We start from the raw sequence: 15,449 nt of genomic DNA, 5'->3' as shown, positions 1-15,449 counted from the left end.
CTTTCCCAGTTGAAGAAACTGAGGGCTAAAGGATTAAAGAATGTGCCCACATTATCAGAGAAAACCAACATCAGGGCTTGGATGTGAGGTCATGTTCAAACAGAATGTCAGGGACAATGTAAGGTGAAAGAAACCAAGACTCCAAGGAGATAAGTCAAAGTCATATGTGGAGTTGCCAGCAGCACTAAGGTTGATATCAGGCTCCAGACTCCCGGGTTAGGATTTGTTGGCCCATCCTCAACAAACATTTCCCCAGATCTTTGGTGCTTAAGACATTGTAGTAAATATGACATGAGTTGATCCCCATTCTCAAGGGGTCTACCCCTCATGAGAAAGTCATATTAAAAAAATACAAAGCATCATGCAGTAATAAAAATTACAATTTTAGTGATTAATAATATTATCTTCCATTTATTGAATACTTGCTTTATGGCTTTGTGCCTGGTACTGTGCTAACTTTATCATGTGCTTTACCTCTTTTAACCTGCACATCAACCCTATGAGGCAGAACAATTATTACACCCATTTAACAGAAAACAAGACTGAGGCTGAAGAAGTAGATAGATGACCCAGGCTCACAGTAGTAGATTCTCCAAGGAGTTTCAGAGGAGAGAGGGGTCACTGTGGGCTGAGATCTGATAAAATAGCACCCTAGAGATAGGGGGATGTCCGAGGGCAGAAGGGGGCTCAGAGAAGCAGACACTGCAGAGAAGGGCTTTACAGCTGGAGAACAAGGCTAAGCACAGGCTTGGAGGCAGGAGTGGCTTTGTTGGTCTTGGCGGCACGAAGAGGCCAATCGGTCTCCAGCAGACGATCCAAGAGCGGGGAATTATGGGAGATACGATGGGGAAGTAAACAGCAGCAAGTCTGGATGCCCTGCGCAGGATTTGGAACTTTTTGAGCCAGGAGAACCAGTGAAGGTTGTTAGACTGAACAAAGCAGAGCAGTGTAGCAGAGCAGGGATCTGGAAAGGTCTCCCTGATGGAGATGTGTGTCAGGTTTTTAAGAGAAAACCTATGGCCAATAATACCAGGTAGAAGCTTTCATGTGTGTAGGGGAGTGGCGTGAGTGTTTGGTAATAGTCCAAAGGTGAGCTAAGTAAGGTCTTGCCCAAGTAGTGGCCATGGGACTGGAAGGAAGAACAGACACAAGGAGACGCTTATGGAGAATAACTGTGCACTTCCTACTAGGTGACAGGGAGAGGGCAAGGGTGACTGGACAATGATGACTCTAAGAAGCCAAACTGTGGACTGGAAATCTTTCCAGCACCCTACAATTGCTATGTATTGAATACAAACAAAAATCTCTTTCAGACTGATCTACCCTTCTGGTATGGCAGTGGGATACATAACAGAGACCTTGGTGTCACAGGGTCCCAGGTTCAAATCCTGACTCTGCCACTACCTCCTACCTGTGTGCAAACTACTAGCTACTCTGTGCCTCAGTTTTCTCATCTGTAAAATGGGTATAATAATAGTACCTACATCATAGGGTCATTGTGAGAATTCAGTGAGATAATCCACGAAGAGTGCTTAGCACAGTGCCTGGCACAGATGTGATCAATATAGATGTGTTGTGCTTATTATTATTGCTGTCATTATTATTATCTGACTGAGTGTTGACAATTAAAATTCTCAGCTGGAGCCCACCCTCACTTCCCCTCATATTTGGGGCCCATCTGGCTTGGGCTGGGGACCCAAGTACAGAGAAAAACAAACTGACATTTAGTTACTCATGGAAACAACTGCTTCTCAAAAATGTCCCAGAGCTAATCTCTTAAGCATCCTCCTCTAACTCTTACATTCTGCTAACCTCTGCATCTCTGCTACTTGATTCAAAATCACTGTGCTTTAAACACTTGTTCAAAATTAAATATCACAGAAAACAAAGTTAAAAATAATATTTGTGATAAAATGATGTAATGCTTCCCAAAATCTGTTCTGTAGAACTTTAAGCCTTTAATATGCTCTTTTAAGGGAAAAAAAAGAGAATTCCAAAAGCATATATGTTTGGGAAACATTACATATTCTACCCACCATTCTCTTTTGGTCATTCACAATGCACACTGCTATATTAAAGGCTGTGAGCAGACCCGAATAAAAACCTATTTATGACCACAATGAGCTACCACTACAGACCCATTAGAACAACTATAGTCAATAGACAATAGCAAGTGTTGGCTGGGATGTGAGGAGCTGGAATCCTCAGAAACTGCTGGTGGGAGTGTAAAATGGTTCAGCCTTTGGCAACCAGCTCGGCAGCTTCTTAAAATGATAAACACACACTTTAGCAAATAACCCAGCAATTCCATCTTAAAAATCTACCCAAAATAAATAAATTTATGCCCACACAAAGACTTGTACATGGACATTAACTGCCAACATTATTTACAATAGCCCCAAACTGAGAGCAATACAAATGTCCATCAACTGATGAACAGATAAACCAAATGTGGTACATCTATACAGTGGAATGCTAATCAGCAATAAAAAGGAAGAAATTACTGATACATACTACAACTTGGATGAATATTAAACTAAACACAAAAAGCCACATAGTACATCATTCCATTTATATGAAATGTCCAGAATAGGCAAATCCATAGAGACAGATTAGTGGTTGCCCAGAGTCATGGTTGGGAGTGGGCATTGACTGTAAATGAACTTGAGAGAATTTTGGAGGGGGAGGTAATGAGAATGTTCTAAAACTGGATCACAGTGGTGATTGTACAGCTTTATAAATTTACTAAAAATTGTTCAATCATACACTTACAATGAGTGGATTTTATGGGATGTAAATCATACCTCAATAAAACTGCTGCCCCCACCATCATGAAAAAGAACAAACCTACTTAACTTGTTGAAATCAGTGTTTCCCACCATCGTGGGCCTCTATTTTTCTGGAACCCTTGTTAATATCCATAAATATAGGCTCTTCTAAGTAGTTAAGTACTGATTTTGTATCTAGAGTCCAAGCTCTATTCATCCTAGGATTTTGTCACATCTTGAGAGCCCATCTGGCAAGCATCCTAGAGTCTACATGCATAAAGGATCAAGAGCTTCTTATTGGAAGAGAGAATTAGGGAATACATCCTGGTCATACCCCAATGGGTCACAACTGGGGAGAGGGATAATTCTGAAGCTTTTCACCAGATTCAGTCAAATCTTGGTGGTATATCAAGAATGTAGGAACTTTGGTGTGAGCAATAACAGAAGACAGTCCCCTTAGCAAAGACAGCAGCACCCTCAGCACCCAACCCTGGAAAGCTGAGCCCATTCATTTGTCCCCTGGGCAGGAGTCAGTAGCAGCTGTTCCATCAGTTGCAATTGGCCTTGATGGGAGATTCATCCCAATGAGTCAGGGGGGAAGAAGAAAATGGTAGATACCCTGTGCTTAGAAGGACTAGATACCTTCAGGTACTCCTGAAACTATTTGGCAGAAACTTGGGGGGGAGGGGAGACTGAGCTATTTGGGGATAAAGCCTGAGAAAATGTTATTTGAGAACCTTACTGTCATTCCATTTTACACAAACAGGAGAGAGGCAAGTCAACAAACTCAGATGGGTACTCCTGAGATGTTCACATGTGCCAGTTAGCTGAGGAGAAACTGATGGGCTCAGGACATGTTACCCTCAAATATGGCACCAAGAGAAAACAGCAGAAGCAGGAGGGTCTCTCAGACCTTCCGCACCCCCTTCTTCCCTGAAGTGGATCATAAAAGAATTTTCAGGGCTGGCCCAGTGGCACACTGCTACAGTGCGCCGCTTGGGAGTGCAGCGACGCTCCCGCCGAGGGTTCGGATCCCACATACAGACCGGTTCCCGCTCACTGGCTGAGCGAGGTGCGGGTGCAGCGCCGAGGGTTGCGATCCCGTTGCCGGTCCCGGTCCGGTACGGGCATGACACTGAGGGTTGCGATCCGATGCCGGACACGAAAAAAGACAAAAAAAAGGGAAAAAAAAAAAGAATTTCGGCCCTTCCTCTAAAGTAAGTCATAAAATCTTCATTCCAGAAGTACACGAAAAAAGACAAAAAAAAGGGAAAAAAAAAAAAAGAATTTCGGCCCTTCCTCTAAAGTAAGTCATAAAATCTTCATTCCAGAAGTGCCCACCCTATACCCAGAAGACAGGAATGACCTCATTTCTGAAGACACAGGGACACAGAGAAGAATCTGAACAAACAGGCCTTGCTAAGTTCCTCCCCAGTTTATCACCATTAGATTAGACCCTTTTATCCTCCAATCAAACTTCTGCACCACTGTTCTTAAAAATACACAGTTTTCCCTGTGTCTTTGGCTCTTCCTTTCTGAAGGCTTCTTTGTCACATAAAACTTAAGTTAAATAAATGTGTATGATTTTCTCTTGTTAATCTGTCTTTTGTTATAGGGGTCCTATGAACCTAGCAATGGGTAAGAAAATAAATCTTTATCTCCCCTACAATGTGTCTTACTTTAGTTCCTGTCCTAATTGAGAAGGTCATGCCAATAATGAGTACTAAGTGAGGACAAGGGCACTCAGTACAAAATATTGTCAGTCACATAAGAGAAAGACCACTGGACAGTGGATAGAGGACATGAACTGTAGTCCCATCCCTGCCATCAAGTCATTGTGGGACCCTGGATGAGTCACTCACCTTCTGAGGTCCTCAGCTCCTCACCTCTCAAACTCTCAAAGGGGGGCTGTGCTGGATGATTTCCAAGGCCCTGTCCAGCCATCTGACTCAGTATTTTCTCATGTGTCTGTGAAAATGCTTTGAACCATCTAAGTAATATGTAATAACATAATTATTATTATTTCAATATCTAGGATAGAGTCTCTTTTGAGTTAAGAACAAACATGGACATTTTGACCATCTGATGTCTCTTTATTCTTAAAACATTTAAAATTACTCCAAGAGATCTCACAGCATCATGCACATCCCTCTATTACCATATTATATTACAGTGATTGATGTCTCCTGGTGTATGTGTCTCTCTCTGCCAGGATATTATGAGCAAATCCAGGAGAGATAAGGCACTGAATTTTACTTGTCTTTGAATCTCCAGCACCAAATACAGAGTCTTAAACATAGAAGGTCCTTGAAAGTGTTTACTAAATGAAAGATTAATAGTTATTCACTGCCTGGCTAAAAGCAAGTAGAAAATGGCCCATGAGCCAGAGTACCCCTGCCTTGCTGTAAATGGACTAACTGGTTTAATGTCGTACTTTACTTTTGTTTAAAAAATAAAAATAAAACACCATACCCCAAAAATGTGTATAATCAATTACCTTTCAATAAAAAAAATAAAAAAGAAGGAAAGAATAAAAATACAATAAATAAATAAGTAAAAATGAAGTTAAAAGGTCAGATCAGCTGACATCCTGAAGAAGCTGCAGTCCCCATGGAACCATTTGCTCTCTGACTTTCCTACTGGCCTTCTGTCAACACCAAGTTCCCAGCTGACACTGGTTCTAAAGTCTGCTCGAGTTAATTGTCATCAACTTTCTGACCGTAAAATATGTTTTAACCATCTGCAACGCTTCCTGAAATATGCTGTTCGATGTTTTGGGGGTAGATTACATCAACCCGTGGGCTGAAAATACCAGGACTTATGTGGCTGGTATTCAGAGACAGTGTTCTCTGAGGCTTCCAACAATCACTGTCTTTGCCCCACTTACAACAGTGTTGGTTCAAAATATTATACTACAAGTTCTTCTCTCTTCTTAATTGGATCATCCATCTATTTTCTTTTTTTTTTTTTGTCTTTTTTTTTGTGACCGGTAAGGGGATCGCAACCCTTGGCGTTGTGTCCACACCGCACTCAGCCAGCGAGCGCACCGGCCATCCCCATACAGGATCTGAACCCGCGGCGGGAGCACCACTGCGCTCCCAGCGCTGCACTCTCCCCAGTGCGCCACGAGGCTGGCCCCCCCATCTATTTTCATTTTTTTTTTTTTTTTTTTTTCCCTTTTTGTCTTTTTTCATGACCGGCAATGGATCGCAACCCTCACTGTCACGCCCGTACCGGACCGGGACCAGCAACGGGATCGCAACCCTCGGTGTTGCTCCCGCACCTCGCTCAGCCAGTGAGCGGCCGGTCTGTATGTGGGATCCGAACCCTCGGCGGGAGCGCTGCCGCACTTCCCAAGTGGCACACTGTAGCAGTGCGCCACCGGGCCGGCCCTCATCCATCTATTTTCTATTGCATAAAAAAGAAAACTAGTTTCCAAGGTGTGAGAAATAACTGATTATTAAACAAAAACCATACCATGTGATTTTTTTTTCTTTTTTGACTGGAGAAAAAACTAATTTAAAGTTATACGAAATAATTTAAAATCATGCCAACCTTACTTTAAATTTTCAGAATCGTTCTTAGTTTAAAAATACAAAAGCAGGAAACAATTTATGGAGAAGTATATTAATCAAAGCATTATTTATAACACCAAACCTTGAAAACAACCCATATATAAAACAACAGTGGCTAAGTAAATAAATGTTAGCATACTTACACAGTTAAATATTATGGTAATATATAAATTATGGTTTTTGAGGGACTTTTTAAGAAAAAAAGAAAATGATCACACTATAATAGTAGGTAAAAATGCTAGTTATACAATTATACCAATAATTTCCATAATATTATATCTTGTAAATATGTAATTATATTATACGGATAAGATATACCTGGCAAGGTGATCTAGTAAAATGTTAATGTTTGCCTAGTACTCCCTAAAAAGCTAATTTTCTCCCTCTCTGCTTCTCTGTGTTTTAAAACCAGGTCAGTGTTTTTCAGAGTGTGGTCCTCAAGCCACCTGCAAGAGAATCACCTGGTGCTAGTTAAATGCAGATTCCTGGACCCTATTTCAAAATTATTAAAACAGAAAGGGGACAAAAATCTGCTTTATTAGCAAGCTCCCCAGGTAATTCTCATGCTCACGGAGAGTCAAAAACCTCCAGCCTAAGCTCTTCTTACCCAAGGAAGCAGTTAATAGTTTCCCTGTGATTCAGGGGTAAGGCCAAAGAAGCCCTCACCCAAGTCTTCCGATAGTTAAGCCCTTGCAGCAACTAAGCTAGAGTGAAGGGGGACAGGGGCTGGTGCCCAACCACTGGGAGAGGGACTCATAAAAGGAGCGATGTGAGTTCCCTGAGAGGAGAGAGACCCTTCCCCTCTTGCAGGCAGCACGCTAGATGTGGCTTAGCTGTGGGGTGCCTACGGAAGTTACCTACCCACAGCCCTGGGATCAGCAACAAGGGTCCTCCCAGCCCTCAGTACAACCCATCAACAGAAATCAAGAATCATTGAGTAGTGCCTCTGTAATTCATCCAAAACAGAACTGGCCAGCAGACGGCAGAAGGCTTGCTCTTGAAGGCAGCCCTAAGTAGCAGAAGAAAGGGGAAGCACTGTGGCTACAACCACGGAATGAGGAGCCAGGCACCCCCCACTGTTTGGGGACCGGTGGTCCTATGGAATGGGGGAGGGAGCCTAACGAAGACCAACTTGAGCATCTTACCAACCCTATTTGATTTGATTTCATTAAGAAAATAAACATAATAATATTTCTTGCCTTGGAGTGAGTGATATAAAGCAAATTCTTGCCCACTGCACATATTTACAGACACCAGCTCCACCTCTCACAATCTCTGTGAATCAAAGCAGGTTGTTGAAACTTTAAGTTTCAATTTCTTCATGTGTGAAATGAGCAAAATATGGGATCCTATTCATTGGGTGGTTATGAGAATAAAATGAGTTAATATTTTCAAAAAGCTTGGTCAGTGCCTATCACCAAGAAAGAGCTCAATAAAAATAGCTATTATTATATAAATAGACATGCAGAGATGTGCTTTTTAATGTATTCACTAACTTCTGCAGCGATGCACAGCAGAGTCAAAGGGACAAAAAGAGCCTTAGCCTCACCCCACAAGCAGCAAATCTGCAGCCTTCTTCAGGTGATACCCTTTGGATTCTCAGCACCCCCACTCTGCTGGAGGCTTGTCCTGAATCCCCACCCCTAGGCGAGGGCCCTGACCACCTCTCTCCATCAGTCTGTGCCAGCTCCTTCCTCTGGAGACTCTGACCTGGCTCACCTCCCTGAAGTTACCAGCTGATGTTTTGTTCCCAAATAACTGATTCCCAAGACCTGTGTTTCCCAAAGTGGAAGATGCTACCTTTTGTGGCACCCGACATTTCAGAAGATATTCTAACATGCCATTAAATAATATTGGACCACACAGAGAAAAAGCGATTCCATTTTCAGTTTTCTTTCAGTCCCTTTTGATCCTCAAGGAAGAAGTCTCCTTTGGGGGCCAGCACAGCTCTACCCAGCTGATGTTTTGTTCCCAAATAACTGATTCCCAAGACCTGTGTTTCCCAAAGTGGAAGATGCTACCTTTTGTGGCACCCGACACTTCAGAAGATATTCTAACATGCCATTAAATAATATTGGACCACACAGAGAAAAAGCGATTCCATTTTCAGTGTTCTTTCAGTCCCTTTTGATCCTCAAGGAAGAAGTCTCCTTTGGGGGCCAGCACAGCTCTACCGCCTACTTGCTAACTGTCCTTTTTAACAAAGTGAAAACAAGCCCCAGGTTCAGAGCCTTGAGGGGGAACAGTATCTGGCTAACCATCAGTGACATAACATTATACTGTTTTTGTTGTGTTTGTTTTAATAGTTATCCTATATTTACAGGAGTGATATAGTTTCTTTCCTAAGTGAATGCATTCTGTTAATAAAAGTGCCTTGTTTTTTGTTTTTGTTTTAAGCACCGTCCAGGAGGTGACATATGATCCTTGCCAGGGATATGGTAAAAATTTTCAGGATCATGCACAGAATATGGAAGTTTGGTAAACACCACCTAGACAGGAAATGCTGCCTTCAAGGTGGAGAGAAAGTAACACTTTCTGAGCTGAGCACTTTAAATTTATCATACCATTTCAACTTCACAGCATTAGGAGAAAGATACCTTTACTTTTCTATTCCATGAGCTAACTAAGGCTCAGAGAGGCTAGGTCACTTGCCAAGATCACACAGATCGTAAGTCGAGGATTCCAACTCTCCTTCTATACCAAGCTGCCTCCCCCAAACCAATACTGCACCTGCCGCTGCCCAATGGTACTTCTTGGAAGCCAGCACTGGCTTGAGGAAAAACTAAATGTACATCAGAGTCTATTGGCCACCACTTGGAGGGCCCACCTGCTAGACAGCTCAGTGGCTCCACTCAGGATCTTGGCTTCCTTTATTCTCTAGAAGGACTTCTCTCTACAATTCTATTTTATCTTATAATCAAGTACACCCAACAAAGAGCATTCACTGTAAGCAACAATTGAACATGTCCCTGTATGGTCACTCAGGAACATATGTGCGCTAAGTCAACTCAAAGACTGAGAATTATACAATGGATCTCAGCAAACCTGGGCCATGTCAGATTCTCTAATAGGGCCAACGAGTCCAGCAGGAGTGTGGAGGGGCTGTGGGAGGATGGGTGCAGGTGTATGTGGAAAGGAAGGTAGAACCAGCTTGAGAAAGGCCCTGAGTGACAACAGAGGGTGTCAACTAATCGATACCTCAAAGCTTGAGGAATGAATCCAGCTCAGATAGATTTGGGGCTAGGCCTGAGGAAGAAAGGGGGCAAGTTTTCTGGGGAACAGGTTTTGTTCCTGTTTTTGTTTTTCCTGAGAAGCAATATTTCTTTGGAAAGAAAAGTAAGAGCTATAAAAATGGAAACCTCTGCTGCTGCACAAACCCACCTGAAGGCTCACAGAACACACCTGGGCTCGTCTAAGAGCGCATGTATGGATAGCTCCTGTTTCTGGTGGACTTCAATCTCCCAGAGCAAAGAGGAGATATTACAACCCAGTGGGCATCTCAGACACATCCTTTCCTTCACAAAATAGATTTTATTTAAAAACAATTCTCCTGGTAGAAAGCCTAGCTTAAAAATAGGAAACAAATAGCTTGAACCACTAAGATGGTAATAGAATTGAGTGTGACCACAGTCGTCATCAGGTGGACTGTTAAAGAGAAAACCCAACACCACCCTTCTTGTGTGGTTGACGGATTTTGCCCACTGACCCTACTAGCTGTTAAGTTCTGACACTATGCCAAAGAAGTAAGGTCTGGGGACAAGGTCTCCACTCCTTCCACTGACACTGCCTTCATGCATCTCTCACCTGAATTACCCCAACAATCTTAGTACGTTCCTGAGAACTTCAAACCACCGTCCTTAAATTGGCCTTGAAGGACCCACTCTGAACAACACACACTCCACCTTTCCGGCTTCATTTTCTCCCTTTCTGGTGGCCTCACTAGGGGACTTCCTCCAGAGCGGAGTGGCCTTACTCAATTGCCATCATTGCAGTCATTCATCTCTTTCATCAATTCTTTGGGGGTACCTACTACATGTTGCGGACACCCAGAAGAATATAACAAGCTCCCACCCTCATGTTCTTTATAGTCTAGTGAATGGAAATTTTACCAAACCTAACAACAATAGACACTGTAAGGAGAGGGTCCTCTCTTCACACATAAGATATTCTATCTTCTCGCTCATTAGAACCTTTCGGAAGTACAGTCATGCATCACTTAATGACATTCTGAGAATTTTGCTAGGCAACTTCGTCACTGTGCAAACACCAGTGTACTTACACAAACCCAGACAGATTAGCCTGCTGCACACCTAGGCTATACGGTACGGTCTATCACTCTGACCAGCACCGTATATGCGGTTTGTCACTGACCTAAACATTGTTATGTGGTACATGACTGTTTATCCAAAAACATAAAATTACAAAGCTGGCATTAAACTTAGAAGATTTATTGCTCCAATTGGGGACACTGGCTGAAAGTTTGTATCTCTTTCTAGTAAAAGACTTGAGAAATTTTGTGAATACAGATCTACAGATTATTGAGGAAAAGGAAGCCTGGGAGACAGGCAGACTAGTATAGATGATACCAAGGAAAGTCCAGACCGTTCCCCACCACACCCCACATGCGGGTCTGAGAGCCACTGGGATGCTAGAGGACTTCTCCTTCATGCCTTGGTCTGTCTCCACTCTAAGTCTTCATGCATTTTTTCTCTCTTGAAACTAAGCTGCCCTCTGCTATATTCTAGCTTGCAATTACCCAGCTACGTAAATACCTAGGTCCTTTAGGATTGTCTGCAGTTAGTATCCTCAGGCCTATCACTCACTAACCCCTACTTGATGGTGGTCCCTGGTCTCTGCTCCACCCCATCTACTATCAGCCTGCAGCTCTCCCAGCCTCTGGAAACCCTCCCCACACTTCTCATTGGGGAAACTAAGTAGAGGCCTCATAGCTTGTCTGGAAGTCCCATGTATTTCCCTGAAATCATTTTCTATAAACTCACCTCAGTGCATTCCAATTCCTGTATCCAGCTCTAATTATCCTAAAATTACTCAGCCCCTGGGTGTTATTGGCCCTGTGGTTCTCCTCTGCCCTGACACATATGCCCCACTCCAGTGAATTACTTCTCTATAATTAGTCCCCTCCTTCTCTTCATCCTCGTCCCTAGTTCAGCTTTGGCAATGTATAAACTTTGTAATTAGAAAGAGTAAAATGCTGCCAGGAATGCAAACATACTTAGTGCTAAAGCCTAGCATTTTGTGCAGTTGTGGGCTCCACTCCAAATCCTAGAGTAACAGAGAAAGACAGGAGGAAAGAAAGGAGACCTTTAATGAGCTTGTAGTCTATGTCAGGAGCTTTCTCACACACAAATGCATTTAATTCTCCCAAAGACATGAGAGGTAGGTTTAGGTAACAGGAGCTCAGAGATGCCAAGAGATTTGGCCAAGGTCATACACCTGGAGAGAAGCAGAGCCAGATTCAAACCCAGGTCTATACCTCGCTGCCTCAGCAGTGATCTTTGGGCTTCCCTGTATTATCTCAGAATATCACATGTCATCTCAGTCTGGCACCTGACAAGCTCAGCTAATTGGGTGATGGGATTCCTCAACATGCTTCTTTCCACTATTTAGCTTTCCCTTTCAAATTTTCACCTACATATTTGGCAAGGAAAGATTTCAAATGGTGTCAACATTTTTGAAGAATTCTGCTTAAGCCACTGAAAGCGAGACCACCACAGTCACCCTTTCTTACAGCAGACTGCTGGATTGTAAACACCTTAAGGACAGGGTCCATCCCTTACTGCTCTTTGTCTCCCATGTAGCAGGTAGCAGGACCTGGCACTGATAGACACATAATAAACAGATTATTACAAAAGAAAAATAAAGAGAAGATTGGACTTCTACCCAACTGAAGACCAGAGCAGTGGAAACCTAAATGGTCCATTACAGCACCCTTTAAACTGAAATGAACATACTGAAATGAACATTGCTCTGTCCTGGAGTCCCAGGCCAAGCAGCAGAAGGAGAAGACAGGTGTGAGAGAGCTACCAAGCAAGTGACAGAAAGATCATTTTTTTTAAAGATACATCTTCATTGCCATCTTATTCCTAAATTGCCTGATTATATAAAGGGTTGTCATACACAAGAGAGAAAAAGATGAATTTTGAGAAGATGTGGCAGGAATATTTTTGTAGCTCCTCAACAACTACTAGAATCATCCCAGAAACAGATGGTGCGTCACTGCAACGTGCTGAACAAATGACAATTCCTGCATTGGCCGTCATCCGGGGTCCACCCCCAGAGCTGCCTGCTGCTGTCATCGGGAGCCTTGAAACCAAATTCACGATGTCTTTCTGTGTTTCATGAATATGTGACTGTCATTAGCAAAATGATCTTTAGCAACTTTCATCTCTGAAGTTAACTAACACGGTGTTGTTCTCTTTTCAAAGAGGAAAAAATTATTTTTCTCTTCATTATAAGCCACACAGTAACTATGCCCCCTAGAGATATAGGAAGAAAGAGGTAATTTGCAAGCTGTTGTGCATATAAATAGAAGTATAGATACATGAGTTTTTACAAAATGGGGGAAACTTAGTGGTCTCTGCTGAGGAATTTGAAACCAGCTGCTCAGACATCAGTGAGTTTCGACTACATCAGTAAAGCTCCACCTGCTTCCACTGGTCTCAGAGACCCTGGTTAGACCGTTGATATTTGTGGGGTGCAGGAAACACTACCCAAAAATATGGCACCTTGGAAACTGAGAAAACAGCATAAGCAGGAAGGTCTCTCTGACCTTCCCCTGCCCCTTTCTCCCCTGAAATGGGTCACAGAATCTAGAATCTCCCTCGCCCTTTCTTCCCTGAAGCAGGCCATAAAATCTAAGGAGTTCACTCTCTGGTCTTCTCCCCTGAAGACCCTCATGTGACACCAAAAAGAAACTGAACAAACAGGCCTTGCTAAGTTCCCCCAAGTTTATTACCATTTGCTGTGGATTGAATGTCCTCCCCAAACCCACTGAAGCTTAAATTGTGTCCCCCAAAGTTCCAGGTATTGGAAACTTGGCCCCCACCGTGACAGTGTTAAGAGGGTGGGAAATCCTATTACAGTAACCAAAAGGGGGGGCCTTGACGAGGTGATTAAGTTGATGGTTTAATGGTGGTCATGGGCGTGGTTCTGAGGGCTTTAAAAGGAGAGCACGTGAGAGTCTTTCTCTCTGCTCTGCCATTTGCTGCCATGTGAGACCCCTGCATTACATCATTAGCCATCAACAAAGAAGACCCTCACCAGATGTGTTCCCTGGTCTTTGGCTTCCCAGCTCTGAAACTGCAACGAATAAATTTCATTTTCTTACAAATTACCCCATTCCATGTATTTTGTTATGAGCAACAGAAACAGACTAATACAACATTAGATCATACCCTCTTGTCCACCAATCATACTTCTGCATGACTGTCCATAAAAACACACGGATCTCCCCATGTCTTTGGGTCTTCATTTCTGAAGGATCCCATGTCACATAAAATTTTATTAAATAAATGTATATGGCTTTCTCTTGTTAATCTGCCTTTTGGGGCCGGCCCGGTGGCGCACTCGGTAGAGTGCAGCGCTTGGGAGCATGGCGGCGCTCCTGCCGAGGGTTTGGATCCCATATAGAGACTGGTCTGCTCACTGGTTGAGCGCGGTGCGGGCGCGACACCGCGGGTTGCGATCCCATTACTGGTCACGAAAAAAGACAAAAAGGAAAAAAAAAATCTGCCTTTTGTTATAGGGGTCTCAGCTGTGACACTTGCAATGGGTGAGGGAAAGAAATTACTTTTTCTCCCTATGATACAATATCAGGCTGACATAACAGATTTCACAGACTTCCCCCCAATAAGTTGGCCTTGTTTTCATGAATTAGATGAATCATTTCCTTAGTGGGCACAGAAGACCACACAGGCTGTTTTCAGGCACGGGGACTACAGATATTTCTTTCAGAGCCAGTTTTTGGCTTTTGACACAGGATGCCTTCCACAAAGGTATTCTCCAGTCCCACCTTTTAAAATCACCGACAGAAGAATGTTTTAAAGAAAACTGCTTATGGTTGTTGTTCACTCTCCTGGCACCAACCCATTCTTGGTGGGCTAAGGTGGGTATGCTTTCTTTTTGTATCAAACTTTCAGCGATCAGCTGCTCACTCTCTTGAGCCAGCCTGCACTTTGTGCTAAACTGTAAGTGTGTATTTGTTACTTGGGTTAAACTTGGTGTGGGCTCTGCTCAGTCTCTGGAGCTATGCTACGCTCTCTCTGTGAAATCTGTATGTGCTGACACCTCAGCTGTCACCTAAGCAGTTGGGCAGCTGGGCAAGGCCTTTATTAGTGGGAGTCCACAAGGAGGAAGGCTCATAGATCAAATCTAATCCTAAATCTTTACAGGAAAGTGGAGACTCTCAAAGGATGGCATTTGCTCTGTACTCAATGGACACTAGAATCTCTAGAGGTTCTTAGGCAGGAAACTAACCACTGGATTAAGGCAATGCTATAAGACAGTTGTTGTCCCAAGTGTTTGCTGCAGGTTTGCTCTGGTGTGTGCTGTGATGGTCTGCCTGGTCCTCCACACACCCAGGACCAGAGCGCTCACACACACACACACACACACACACACACACAGGTGTTAATCCCAAGAGCACTAATCCTGTGTGCTGTTCTCCTCTGCTTCCCAGGGAACCCACCTGGGACAGGTACTATGTGCCAGACGCTGCTCTCAGCTTCTAACATGTACTTACTCTTCGAGGGAAGTGCTATTGTCTTCCTTTTAGAAATAAAGAAACTGAGGCTAAACAGAGACACATCTGGTGAGGGTCTTCTTTGTTGATGGCTAATGATGTAATGCAGGGGTCTCACATGGCAGCAAATGGCAGAGCAGAGAGAAAGACTCTCACGTGCTCTCCTTTTATAGCCCTCAGAACCACGCCCATGACCACCATTAAACCATCAACTTAATCACCTCTTCAAGGCCCCCCCTTTTGGTTACTGTAATAGGATTTCCCACCCTCTTAACACTGTCACGGTGGGGGCCAAGTTTCCAATACCTGGAACTTTGGGGGACACAATTTAAGCTTCAGTGGGTT

The sequence above is a fragment of the Galeopterus variegatus genome, unplaced genomic scaffold (genome assembly GCF_000696425.1).
Source record: "Galeopterus variegatus unplaced genomic scaffold, G_variegatus-3.0.2 Scaffold5277, whole genome shotgun sequence".
Lineage (NCBI taxonomy): Eukaryota > Metazoa > Chordata > Mammalia > Dermoptera > Cynocephalidae > Galeopterus > Galeopterus variegatus.
The sequence above is the reverse complement of the archived record's forward strand: the minus strand, read 5'-3'. Positions refer to the sequence as shown.